The 14631-nt window shown below is 39.7% G+C and overlaps 2 long non-coding RNA genes across 3 annotated transcripts in view; one reads left to right on the top strand and one right to left on the bottom strand.

The window, feature by feature from the left end:
- LOC141425474 (uncharacterized) overlaps positions 1 to 14631 on the top strand; it is a 77264-nt gene that overhangs the window by 9807 nt on the left and 52826 nt on the right. The gene's annotated exons all lie outside the window — the stretch shown is intronic.
- Positions 1 to 14631, bottom strand: part of LOC141425475 (uncharacterized) — a 58630-nt gene that overhangs the window by 8543 nt on the left and 35456 nt on the right. The window contains exon 2 of the long non-coding RNA XR_012450482.1: positions 4921 to 4976. This is a non-coding gene — a long non-coding RNA (uncharacterized lncRNA). The remainder of the gene's footprint in view (positions 1 to 4920; positions 4977 to 14631) is intronic.

Here is a 14631-nt window from a genome sequence, read left to right as displayed (position 1 = left end):
GCACTTTGAGACCTCTATACACTTGAATATATATTATATTACATAATTATATTATACAATTATAATATATAACATGTATTATATAATATATGCATATATTCATACATTATATATAATATACACATATAGAATACCTTCTTTCTCCTCCATTTTGCACATTGTTTTACAGCTCATTTTTTAAATTTCCTTCATACCAGTACATGTTGGAGATCGTTCATTCTTTTTAACAGCTGAACAATATTTCCTTGTCTATGTCCATTGTTATAGACATGTAGCTTCCATTATTTTACTCTTACATGTTTCAACAAATAACCTTGCATTTGCAGACTTTTGTGTATTTATAGGGATCATGGTAAAGACTGTGAAATGAAATTGCTGGGTCAAAGAGTAGGCACATTTGTAATTTTTAATAGATATTGCTGTATGGACCTTTGTAAATCTCCAATTTATTTTCCCTCAGTGATATATGAGTTCTCTCTACCCCAAGCCTCTCTGAGTTATTGCACTTTTGGATCTTTGCCATCTTGAACAGAAAAACAAAGCCTCTTGGTGCAGTTTAAACCTGTAGTTTTAAATGAATGACGTTGAACATTTTTCATATTTTAAGAACTGTATTTATTCTTTGGCCATTTTAAAAATGGATTGATGGTCTTTCAGAAATTAATTTGGAGGGAAACACATATTGGAGAAATTAGGTCTTTGTCTGTGATGGAAGAAATATTTTATTTTCAAATTTGTCATTTGTCTTTTTGACTTTGCTTATAATATTCATTACATAGAGAATTTTCTTTCTATTTTTTTCATGATAGAATTTTTATCAGTCTTTTCCTGTATGGATTCTTAATCTTATGCTACAGTTGGAAAAATCTTCCCCATCTTCAAGTTATGAAACTCTTATGTTTTCTACTCCTACTTTGGTGTTTCTGTTTTTTACACTTGGAATTTGTCCAGATACAAGCTGTGAGGTATGGATCCAACTTTATTTTTTCAAGATGACTTCTGTATTAATCTGACAAAATTGATCAAATAACCCATTTTCTCCTTTCTCATTTGAAATGTCCTCTGTATCATGCACCACATTCTCAGATGCGTTCCACTTTATTTCTGGACTCTACTTGTTTCTTTGATTTGTCTGTCTATTCTGAGGCAGCCCCGTGCATTCTGACTGTTAAGTTTTAGACCGTGTTTTAATATCTAGTCTACAATTTGCCTATCATTGTTTTTCTTCACTTCAGTTCCACATTGCCAATTTTGATTTTGTTGCATTGTTTAGTTTTGTTTTGCTTCGGTTTTTCCCCCTGCACTGGGGAGTGAACCCAGGGCCTTGTGCATGCCGGGCAAGTCCTCTACCAGTGAGCCCACATTGTTCTTCCTAATCATACTTTTCCAGATAAATCTTACTTATTGGTCCACATGAAAATTTGAATCAATATATCTGCCTTTTTAGGAGTGCATGTTATCTATACCATTAAAACTTGGATGGTATAGCCATTTTCTTTTTAGGCTCTTAATTCTTTCACATTTAATTCTAAATGGTTTTAACTTGTTGGCCAGAGGTAGGTTTAAGGAACACAACCTCTATTATTCTATGAAAGTGAAATTACTAGCAAGCTAAGTCAAAGAAGGCATATCATTGGTATGAACATGGCTGAAGAGTTTAAATCCATCCCCAGTGGGCCAGAGTGAGGGGAGCATTAATAATATCCTCCTTCTGGGGGTGGTCTACAGGATATGTCATGGTGTCCACTCATATGCAATCCAAGGGATTTACTTTCCTCTTCATAGCATGGATTTTCATACTCATTTATTCATCAGCTGTTTTGGGGGAACCCACCATGTTCTAGGCACTGACTAGATAGTTGTAACGCAGAAGGGAACAAATAGATGAAGGAAATCTCTGCCCTATCAAGCTTACTCTCTAAGATACTGATGATTGTGCTATAAGGTAAGTGTGTATATTTATCACATCTGTACTCACACATAAGTTTGCATATATATATTAAAAAATAAAGCTGTATGGTCCCCTTACTAAATCCAAGTTGAGAGCTATTAAACAGCATGATAGACATCTGTCCTTCTTGGCTGCTTAGTACTCTTTTCCCCTTCTTTGGACAGCAGCACCCTGACTTTCCTTTGGGGAACCCTCCTCCCAACCTCTGGCCTAACAGAGTCCAATATGAGTTCTTCAAATCCTTACTCTTTGTGATTAGATAAGGTGTATGTTTTGTTAAACCAGAAGAGCCCAGGATTTTTTTTAATAATTGAGGGAAAAGGAGTTTTTTACATTGGGCTTACTAACTTGACAGAAGGTAGACTGTATTTTCTAGTGGCACTCTTAATCATAGTTCAAGTGTGAGCATTTTCTCAAAGATGAAGACAACACAGAAGAAAAACAAGACCATCATCATTTGAATTCCTTGATCCACCCATGCTTAAAACCAATTCTACTCTAGACTTTTTGTTCCATGAGCCACTGGTTCTCAGTTGAACCCATGAGATCACATTTATATTCTACTTCTAGAACATCACTTGATGTATCACTATACTCAGAATTTGCATGTAAAATTGTAAAGCTGTCAGCCCTTGGATTAGGTATCAGTCTTACACTGTTAGTTCATGCTGTTGCATGTCTGCTTTGGCCTTGCAGCTGAGGCTGAAGCAGGATTGGATGAGGGCTCCCTGAAACAATGCTGCCCAAGGGTAGATGCTCTCTGAAGGCTCAGTTGAGCAAAATGGTCATTACAAAGCCATCTTTCTGGGCTGTCACAATGGGACAACAGTACAAAATCAGTGCCCAGGAAACTAAGACATGACTGGAGCTGGATATTAGCTGGACAGGAGAGCAAAGTAGAAGAGCAGAGAGTGAAATGATTAGCAGGCAAGATTGCAAGTGAGGCAGGCATTCAAGGCCTGGAGTATCTTAGGAAGTAGGTTTGCTCAACTCTTGGCACCCAATAGGTGCCAGTAATGGAGCAAACATTTGCAGAGGGCAAAGTGGGCTGGGCAAGGCCAAAGTGCATGTTTGAGTTTTTCTTATTCCACATTGTATATCATTCAAAGTCATCTTGAATCCACTATCAAGTCTTGCCAAGCATATGAATACAAAATTTATAAGATAATTTCTACTCTTTCCCAAGAGCCATTCATTTTAGTACTGCATACTATGTAGTTCAGAAGACAAACCCAGTCCTTTGATAATGGCCCACAGGATGGTGATCGGAACTGTGTTGGGGCATTTCTTGGTTGTCACATGGTGTGGTGGGAGTGTTAACAGGTGGGCAGCAGGCAGGCCTGCACCTATCCAATGAATTATCATTCCTTCCAAAACAAAAGCAGTGCCCACTTTGATTAAAAAACTCTGGGTGTACTGTAGAAGAATAACTTACACTACTAGTTCCTGAAGGCCTCTTTACTGCCCAGGTCATGACACTTGACAGAAGAATAGCTGAAAATACTACTTTTACTCAGTCAAGTTTGCTTCTCATATGGTTGCTATCTGCTTGCACTTGAAGCAGGTAAGGTGGGTGGCTGTTGGAGAGTCTGGGGAGCCGAAAATGTGTCTATCACATGTCCTTATCTCTCAATTGGCCATGAGAAGTGTGTGCACAGCTGCTTCTGGACCAGCAAAGGGGAATCACCAGCCACCATGTGAGTTTCCTTTTCCAGGGGCAGAATGAAGCCTTGGTCACCCATGAATTAGGACATGCAGTCTGTTGTTCCCCCCTTGAAGCTCCAGATTCACCCCACCTTGGAGAAAGGCTATTCCTGAAATATATAGGGGTGATAGTTTTGCTACATATGCATTTAGAGTCTCATTCTCTTCTTTAGTGATAAGCATGGAGTGTGTGTACCAGACACTGTGCTGCAGGTGGGCATGCTTCTCCCTGTGCCATGGGCTTTCCATTCACTCGTGATTCTTTCTCCTCCTCCTCCTTCTTTCTTCTTTCTTCCTCCTCTTCTTCTTCTTCCTCTCTCCTTCTCTCCTTCTCTCTCTCTCTCTCTCTCTCTCTCTGAGTTCTACAGAATTTGAGCTTAGGGCCTGTACTTGCTAGGCAGTTGCTCTATCACTTGAGCCATGAACCCAGCCCTTTTTACTTTAGTTGTTTTTCAGATAGGATCTCATGCTTTTGCCACCTACTTATGCATCCCAAGTAGTTGGAATTATAGGTGCACATAATTGTACCCAGCTTATTGGTTAGATAGGGTCTCACTAACTTTTTGGTTGGATTGGCCTTGAACCACCATCCTTATAATCACCACTTCCCAAACAGCTGGAATTATAGGTGTGTACTAACACCCTGGCCCCTGCCCCGATTCTGTTTTCTTATTGATGCTTTTTCTCCTGATGCTCTTTGCAATCATTTTGGCTACTACATCTAGGAATTGTTTATCCTTCCCAATCAGCCACCTGTTTTCCTTCTAGCAGACAAGCTTGCACTTACACTATACTTTGTGTGTCCTGCATATCTCTGCAGTGACTCCCTGTTCTACTGCTTGAGTTCTGAGCTGGACATGAGCTGCAGCTCTTCATGGGTTTGTCCTGGACCCTTGCCCTACAAACTACTGTGATATCCAGACAACCTGTCATGTTGCTCACCAGGTGCATCTGGTTTTGAGGAATTCCTGGAAATGTCTTGTCACCTGCAGGCTGTTCTCATCTGCCTCAGACCTAAAGCTCCTCAGCCAGGTGATTGTGCATTTGCTTTACATGCCAATCGAACAAATCACTGTTATTTAATATTTTTACAAATCCTTCACTCTGCCGATGACAATAATGCCAGGTATTTCCCTCAGCTTCCTAAGCTTCTTTTACGAGGATATGCCCATTCTCAAGGCCTTTTGAGTCCAAGATTGCTAAATTTCTTTAATTACTGGCGTTTATTAAAAACCTCTTAATCAGCTAGGTGTGGTGATACATACCTCTAATCCCAGCACTCAGGAGACTGGGGCAGGAAGATCACCAGTTTGTGGCCATCCTGGAATACATAGGGAGACTCTGTCTCAAAAACCAACCAACCAACTACACAAACAAACAAACAAGCAAATAAGCAAACACCTCTTTATCAAAGCACATAAACATCATTATTGGGTGAAACTTTAATTTACCCAGGCACTAATCTCTTGTCCACCTGGTCCCAAGTCCTGTTACACGTGTTGGCATTTTACATTCTTCATAAACACAAAGGTTTGGAGGATGAGTTTGGCTATTGGCTTTTATGAATGACAGAGTTAATTTACTTCTACAATGGAACTCCAGAAAATCTGGCCTTATGGGTAGACGGTGTTCCAGCATCAAGGCGCATACCCCATTCAACGTGGTTCAAATATATGAAATTAGAGCTGGAGGAGTAGCTCAGTGGTAGCTAGAATGCTTGCCTGGCAGTGAGGTCCTGGGTTCAATTCCCAGCAGTGCATTATGACAAGAATAATAAAACCCATGAAATTGACCAACAAGGGTGCCCAAATCCACAGCCTTCAAAAGGGAAGAAGCAGTCACTGAAGGAATTACCAAAGTTTGACCTGGTTCTGTCTCACCTTCCATGTGCTCATCCAATTGGACTCTGAGCTGAGGAAAAAGAATTCCATGGTCTTTTGAAACACCCAGTGCTCCAGCTCCCATTTCAGTGCAGCCTTTGGTTCTGTAGCCACACAGATTTGGGCCGGACAGAGTGCTGTTGGTCCCACCTAATGTATCTATGTGTAGTAAGAAATGACTTCAGAGGTAAGTTTAGAACACTGACCCAGGGTCCCTGGAGGGGTCTGGATCTCTCAAGCCCTTAGTGGGGATAGGTGGAAACATGAAGGAGAGGAGGGAGATTAAAGACTAGTGGGGAGGAGGAGGAGACAGAGATCCAGCCTGCGAAAAGAAAGGTGGAACATTTTAGGATTAATAACTGTTAGAAGCTGTGACAAATCAAGAAAATAGGGAGGCAAGTGAAAAAAGCCACAAAACTCCCCCAAGCCCACTAATCGGTAAAACAAAGTAGCAACTGCCTTCTCTGGTGTCCCCTGAGTGCGAATCTTCACTGTCAGTAACTTTAATGCAGCGTCAGGTGCAGCCTGCTTCTGGGGACGGCCACCATTTATTTATTTACTGCTTGCTCGTGTTGTCTTGAACATCTGAATTTTCAAATTTCTTCTCCCATTGTGAGTGTAAGTGGCTAAACTTTGCCCCAAAATTGTCAAAACAAAGTCTGATTCATTTTGGTGGCCTTGAAAGCTCCTAACTCAAGGCCTCAGAAATGCTAGACTCTTGGTCACTAGCTATTCTGAATAAGTGAAGTAAGAAAATGATATCAATGTCATTTCCAATCGTGATGAAAATGGAATCCCCCTTGGTGCCTCTGCAATAATGTAGCCTGGTCTATTGTTCTTTGTTGGTAGTTCTCACAAATATTAATCAGCTCGGGCAGGATGGATGCACAAAATCTTAAAACAATTTTTGGATTCGAGAATAATTAACTTTAGATCTATACACATAACTGAACATATTTCCAATGGCTACTGTTGATCTGGGCCCTTGATAACTCTGTCAGTCCCAGAATGAACAGTGGACAACTCAATGTGAGAACTGACTTTCTGCAACTCATAGACAAAAGCATCTTCACTGATAGTACAGATAGAATTGTATTCCTGAAAAATTCATATATTGAAGCTCTGACTGCCAATACAACTGTATTTGGAGACAGGGTCTGTAAACAGGTAATTAATGTCAAATGAGGTCATAAGGAAATGGTCCTAATCCAATAGGACTGGTATCTTCATAAGGGGAGGAAGAGACACTAGAAATGTTTGTGAACAAAGGAAAGGTGACAAGGACACAGCAAAGAAGTGGCCATCTTTTTTTTTTTAATGGTACTAGAATTTGAACTTAGGGCTTCACACTTGCTAGGCAGGTGCTTTACCACTTGAGTTACTCCTCCACATCAAGAAAGTGGCCATCTTTAAACCAATGAGAGAGGCTTCAGGAGAAACCAGCCCTGCTAGCACCTTGATCTTGGACTTCCAACCTCCAGAACTATGAGGAAATACATTTCTGCTCTCTAAGTGACTGGGTCTGTGGTATTTTGTTGTGGAAGACTGAACAGACTAATACAACTAGTTACCTTCATGACTTTAATACCTGTGTTGGGACCATGAAGACATGACCTCCCCTTAGACTGTTAGCATTATAATATCAGCATACTGAGTTGAAAACTATGACCCTGGGGATAAACCAGAACCTGAGCTCTGTCTGCTGTCTTGACACACAGAAGCTCAATAAATGCTTCTGGAGAAATGTGGAAATCAGTGGAAGAATGAGTTTTCATAAAGGGTGACTTGGGAGCTTATGTAGAAGCAAGTGCACGTCTAGATCCAAAGAATAATGAAAAGGATTCAGAATCCAGCTAAACCAAGAACTATTGAGGGCAAGATCAAGGAAGGGTAGGGAGTAAGGAGAGGTGAGAGAGTGAGGGAGAACCAAGTCAGCAGGAAACTTCAAAATGTTTTTCCATGAGTGGATGAACTGGTTAGGGCCCAGAAGGGACCTGGAGGGGGCTTGGAGAGAAACAATTCAGGTGGCTGATCTGCCCTGGGTCTCCAAGATCTTTGCCATTGTGAAACCAGAGAATTAATGTGAAGCGAGTTGAGTGTAGCAAGGTTTTTACTCCCCTTGGACAACACAGAAGCTTCAACTTCCTCTGCAGAGGACACTGATGAAAAGAGGCATTTGATGGGCCTTTGTGTAGTTCCCCATTTTCCCAGGCCCATCTCTCATGGTGATGCTAACAGACAGCAGGAGTGTAAGCCAGAGGCAGCGAGTGAAGCACAGCTTCTGTGCAATTCAAGTGGGCAAAACATAGGAGAAAGCACTGTATCCCATGCCATCCTGTTTCCGATGCCAGGCAGGGAGAAACATTTGCATCTGAATTAGAGAAAGGCCTTGGTTGTTACCAGGGCTATCATTTTCCCTCCTTTCTTGGGCCGACTTTCTCATTCCATTTAAGAAGTCAGTCCAGGATGTCAGATTTCATCTCTTATACAAAACAAACTTAGTTTCATCCTTTTATGAGTTCCTCACCCACTCTCCACCTTCCGTCCTTGCTCAAATCCCCTATTTTCTCTTTTATAGACTCCTTTTAATTGTACCAACCATTACCTTGGACTACCCCAACTACCAAATGCAGCCTTCTTGGCAACCTATTTGCTTGGAAGGCCAGCTTTTGGCTTCCTTCACACCACGCTGCCTAGCACCTTAGGCCACCAACTCCCTTGGCTTACTTTGCAAACATTGGCTGCAGCAGCATTGAAATGTCATGAGCCACACCTTCTGCCCCTCAAGGTTGGCTTTTGATGCTCTATACATTGGGTCGCTTATGTGGAACAACTTCACGTGCCCTTGGCATTGCCACACCATGGCTAAAAGCAATGTCTTGGCATTCCAGAATAGTTTGTGACTCCTATGACTCCACACAGGTAAAATGTCCAGCATTTTGCATCCAGCATGATGAGGAAGGATGAATGGGTATAATCTCTTAAGAAATGGATTTGTTAAAAATAAAAGCCTGTTAACATAGGAAGTATCATCTCAGAATGGAGAAAGCAGAGTTTGAGAAGGCTTTCTTGGAACCACAGAATTTGCTGTGATTTCTTAACATCTGAATGAATAAAATAAAAATTGCCACATTAGGGGGAAATTCTATGTATCTAGCAGTTTTAAAATATGCATTCGTTGGTGCACACAAGTGTGAAGCCTCTTGGGTTCTTCTTCCTCCAATTGCTTTCTATTTCACCCTAACTCAACAGCTGTAAATGGCTTTGGTAAATCACACTAGAACATTTCCATTAACATTAGCAAATTTTATGTCAACTGCACTGACAACAACTGTCAGCCTTGAAAGACCCTAATCTTCTCTTGCACAGAGAACACACATCTGTGTCACACCTACAGTTTCATATACATCATTTGTACCATTTGTCTATCTTGTTTCCATTTTGTGCTCCTCTGGACTTACAAGGCTCTTTGCTCATCAATCAGCTTTAGTGTCAATGAGGTACATTCTGACTCAATGCAGCTCCCCCTATTATCCTCTTCTCTAGCACAGCTGGCTTTTTATATCAGTGAATGAGGTTTTCCTTGTAGAGCAGCTACAGTTGTGTGCTGCAAAGATGGATGATAAATTGGTTTAGAAACTGTACTACATAACTTCGGGGTAATGTGCATTACTCCACAAACAGAATCTTTTTCTATTGAAACATATATAAGGCTTATGAATCCCACCCACCAGTAGTCTTTACCTCAGTTTTTCTGAAAGCCACATGGCACAGACAATCCTCAAGTTTCATAGATCAACTGAGCCACCTCCACTTTTGACCCAGCCAGGAACTAAAGAGAAAGCTTTTCACTTTACTTGTGGTGAAGAACCTGTGGTTTTATTTCCATTATATCATGGACCAATACTAATATAAAACTAGGTGCTTGGCTACTGTGACAATGCCAAAGAGCACAAAGTTTTTAAGTGCTTGTTCTCACATTCTTTACTCACGCACATGGGTGATACCATTAGTTCACGGAACAGCCCAGGTGTGGACCACACATGCATGGGAGTAGCATGCAGTCTTGGTCACATTGCTCTGAGACTCATTCTGCCAGAACTAACACATGATACAAGATGTTCTTAGCTCTGTGTCCTAGAGTTTGTTAGTTGTAGCTCTTCAAGGAAGGAAACAATGTAAAACTTTTTTTTTTTTTAATAAAGATCAGGGACTGGGAGCATCTGTCCGTACTAGAACCTTAAGTTTCTGCAAACGAGGCATGACGATACATAGCATTCAGGTAGAAAAGAGAAACCACACTAGCCCACAAGAGAGGAAGCAAAGCCATTAAATAGGGACTCAAATTTGGGAATCACAATTAAAAATATGAAAAAGGAATAACAGAAATTTATTTTAAAAGTTCACTCAGTCATTTATCGTGCTTGTTTGGGTGATAGACATATAACAACAAATGAAGCAGATAAAGGTGCTGCTGATACATAGGTGGGGTCTATATAGGAAGCCTGAAGATAGTATACTACAAGTTTCCTCAGAAAAGAATCCTATATGGCTAACTAGCAGAATGAAAGAACTCACCCTTTAAAAAACAGAGGAGGAGATTATGAAAGTGATTTGTCAGGTACGAATCAATATTAATTAGGGGAAAAGAGTTTAAAAATGTAAACACCATGAGTAAATGTTTCTACACAAAAAAGGAATAAATGCACTACAGAAACAGAGGGGCCACTTAATAATCATGTTACATAAGATGTCTGGGGACTCAAGGAGGTCTGACTTGGGTTCCCATGTTGAAGGATTCATAATTCTAAAATTTTGTTGAAATAAGTTGGGAAGACATATCAAAAAAAAAAAAAAAAAAAAAGCCCAGAAGATTACAGGCTACTCTAAAACTAAAAATCTAGATAAGAAAAGAAAAAAAAAATCCTCTGTTCCCTAACTTGTCATCCAAGAGTATACCAGTAACAGAAGCACAGTATTATGACAAGTTTGGTCATTACATGTAATGTACAGGAGTAAGTAGTGACAGGTTGTCAGAGATTCCCATCCATACAAAATTCTCCAAATGGTGCCCAAGAACATCAATGAAAGAGTTGCTTCTACAGCTTCCATCCTAGTAGAAACATGACAAAGGAAGCACACAAAACACTTAGAGAAAAGGATGTCCTGACCTGTTTGTTAGAGGTCATTGGGGTATAAAGTTCTAACTACCATTTTCTTTTCTTTTTGATTTGTTTGTTGTACAAAACAATGGGTTTCTTATGACATGCCATACATGTATATAATATACCTCAATCATATTCTTTCCCCATTACCATCTTGTCTTCCCTTCCCTACTCCCACTGATCCTTCTCCTCTTCCCAAATCTAACTACCCTTTTCAAGATTTAAAGAGAGTCTTCCAGCACCTCAGGAACACAGATTTACCCTAGCCATTCCATTTCCTGAGACATGGTAGTGAACTCTGCTACACCAGAGTATTAGAGGCAAACTAGAATGTAAGTTCCAGGAAAGTGGAGATTTGTAACTAACTGATAAGCTCCAGGCTGCAACTCTAGCACCGAAAGCAGAGCCTTACATCTACTAAGTGCTCAATTAGTATTTATTGAATAAATTAAACAGGCTTAGGGAGAGTCAAGACTCGTACATTGGCCAAGAAGGAGAGATCCAACAGTGTCAGCAAGAATTAGAGGTGGAACTTTGTCCCTGGAAGGCAGGGAGGTTGGGTAGGAACAGGCAAGTGCCATGGACGTAATAGGCAAGACTAGGGTGCAGGAAGCAGTGTTGGGAAGGATTTCAGACCTTTGACCTTAGCATTCTAAGGCTGACTTTTGGGTTTTGCATTTTCTTAAGCCTTACAGTGTTGGGTACTGTCTGGAGGTGTGGACAGTTGTGGGCTCAAAGAGACTGAATCTTTCTGGAGCAAGTTATACATCTATAGATGAGTGCTCTCTCTGCAGAGGACCCATCCAGAAATGTTTGCTGTGTCTCATACACATGGAACTAGGGACCCCTCATGAGGCAGAGTTTGAAATACACAGTTCTAAGAGAAAAAAGATGAAATCATTTTTTCAAAACATTGCATTATTTAAGGAAAGTCAAATAATACCAACTGTGTTGGGGTGGGGGTGGGGGAGCATGAGGCAACATTGTATTCTATTAAGCATCCTGAGGTGAAAGTGAGGGGGGCGGAGGGGAGAGAGAGGGGGTGGGGGCCAGGGGGGAGAAAAGGCCCAAACAATGTATGCACATATAAATAAATGAATAAAAAAAAGAAATAATACTGGTTTCAGAGACACCAAAGCAACCTAGGTACAGGGAACAACGTTTACTGGCAGTAGCTCTTGTAGAGGAGAAATGTAGTTTAAAATGAATAAAACGTCAGTACTAATGACAACCAATCAGTCAGCAAAGAAATGGAAGCCTGTTGTGTTTGTTAGTCAGCTTTAAATTACTAAAACAAATTACCTAAGATAATTTAAAAAGAGGAAAGCTTCATTTTGGCTCACAGTTTCAGAGGTTCTTGTCCATGATCAGATGGTCCTGGTATTTTGGGCCTATGGTAAGGCAGCATATCATGGCAAGGAGTATGTTGTAGAACAATCTACTCACCTCATGGTGACTAAGAAGCAAAGATAGAGAAAGAGATGTGACTGAGGTCCCAATATCCCTTTCAAGGGCATGCTTCCAATGACCTAACTTCTTTCCACTATATCCCATGTCCTAAAGGCTCTGCTACATTCCAATGACATTAAAGATTGGGATGTGCTTTAGCACACGGGTCTTTGGGGGACACTTATCCAAACCACAGTACCAAACCTGGGCAGAGCCATGTCCTGTGTCTACAAAAATTGAACAATGATTTGTTATCTGTCTTCATACCTCACTTATATTTCATTGTTTTCAATAACCCTAACAGTAGATATCATCATATTCCTTTCAGACATGAGTAAAGCAACTAGAAAGTGATATAGCTGGGCTTGAAACACACATTTGCCTCATGCCAGAGCCACTGCCTTTTCTGCTCTATCCAATGTTACTGTTGAAAGACAAAGGAGGAATTTTGAAAGCAATGAGTGAGAAAAGTCTCCTTACACACGACAGCCTCAGCTAGACGCACAACTGACTTTTCATCTGAAACCATGGAAATCAAAGGCAGTGGCATGCCATGTTCAAAGTGTTGAATGATGAAAAGAAACTTCAAGAAAAACTTCTAAAGTCAGCAAAATGATCCTCTAGACACTTGGGAGAAATGAAGACATCCTAAACAAACAGAGAGTTTGTTGCTATTGGACATACCCTTATAAGAAATGTGAAGACCTGCATGCTGAAATAAAAGGCCACTAAACCATTACTTAATCCACATGAAAAAATTAATGTTTTATTTTGTTGTAATCCTCATTTTTTCTATCTGATGTAAATGACAATTACATAAAGCAGTACATATAAATCTATGTTGATAGTGATAAAATGCATGAAGATGTAATCTGACAATAATCACATTAAGTGGGAGTACAAAGCTCTATATGAGCAAAGTTTTAGGGCAGGCATCTTTGAAACATAAAATCCACCAAAACTAATAAAAGAAGAAATAGGAAATCATTAGATTTTAAAAAGGAAAATAAAAACTCAGGATAAACTGCATCACTAGTGAATTAATCCCAATCATTCTAAAATCCTTCCAAAAATACAAGGGGGAAAGAACATTTCCTAGCTTATTCTGAGACCAATATTACCTCAATTCCAAAGCAGACCAAAAATATCACAAGAAAAGGAAATGGTAAACCAATATCTCTCATTAATTAGATGTAAAACTCCTTACCAAACTACTAGCAAACTTACTCAGCAGCATATTAAAGAGATCATACTCCATGACCAAGTGGGATTTATCCTAGGAATACAACATATAAAAATCAATCAATGGACCACATAAGCTGAGAAAACTAGGAACAGAAAGGAACTTCCTTAAGCTGATAAAAGGCATCTAGAAAAACCTACACCAAGCCTCATACTTAATGTTAATATTTAACAAAGATGCCAAGACAATACTTGAGACTGAAAACTTTCTCCCTAAAGTCAAGACAAGGCAAGGCTACTCATTCTTCCCAGTTTCTGTCAAAATATACCTGTCCTTTTTTTTGCCAAAATTGACTAAAATTTGTATGGAAATGCAATGGGCACAGAACAGCAAAAACAATCTTGAAAGTGAACAAAGTTGGAAGACTTCATGATTTGAAAACTTATACAAAGCTCCAGGAATTGAGATGACATGGTCCTGGCATAAGGAAGGGGAAATAAACTAATGAGATAGAATTCAAAGTCCAGAGATTAAACTGTTATGCTTAGAGTCAATTGATTTTCAACAAAGATCAAGACAACTCAGCAGGAACAGAGTAATTCTTTCAACCAAAGATACTGACACAACTGTATATTCACATGCAAAAGAATGAATTTTGATCCTCTGTTTCACAACATGTGCAAAAATGAATTAAAAATGGATCAAAGACCTAACTATACCAGGTAAAACTATAAAGCTCTTTGGAGGAAATAAAGATATAAGTTGTAGTGAGCTTTAATTAGGCAATGGTTTCTTAAATATTACATAAAAACCAAAAGCAAATCTATTTTTTAAATAGATAAACTGGAATTCATGGAAATTAAAACTTGCACATCAAAAGACACTGTTGAGAGAGTGAAAGACAGCTCATGGAGAGGGAGAACATATATGATAAGGTTTTAGTATTTCAATTATATTTAAAAACTCTTACAAACAAAAAAATCCAGCTTAGATGATACTTGTCTTTATATCAACAAAGTCTTAAAACATAATTGTAAGATTTTTTAAATGATGGAAATGGCTCATGAAGGCAAAAGTGCCCAGGGTCCTCTGAAGTCATGATGTGGCTTTGACCATACAAGCAGACCTAAAGTTGCATAGATGAATCCAAGAGATATTTACTCAGGTGATAAGAACTGATGGGGTTGGTGACTGGATATGGGGATCGCACAGCTGGAGGGATGGTGGTGTCAACCACTGAGATGGGAAGTTGTGGGAAAAGATTGACCTTGGAGGAAGGACCAGTTCAGGTGTACAGCT

Source organism: Castor canadensis, chromosome 8 (genome assembly GCF_047511655.1).
Source record: "Castor canadensis chromosome 8, mCasCan1.hap1v2, whole genome shotgun sequence".
NCBI classification, from domain to species: Eukaryota; Metazoa; Chordata; class Mammalia; order Rodentia; family Castoridae; genus Castor; species Castor canadensis.
Note: the sequence above shows the minus strand (reverse complement) of the source record. Positions and strands in the feature narration are given on the sequence as shown.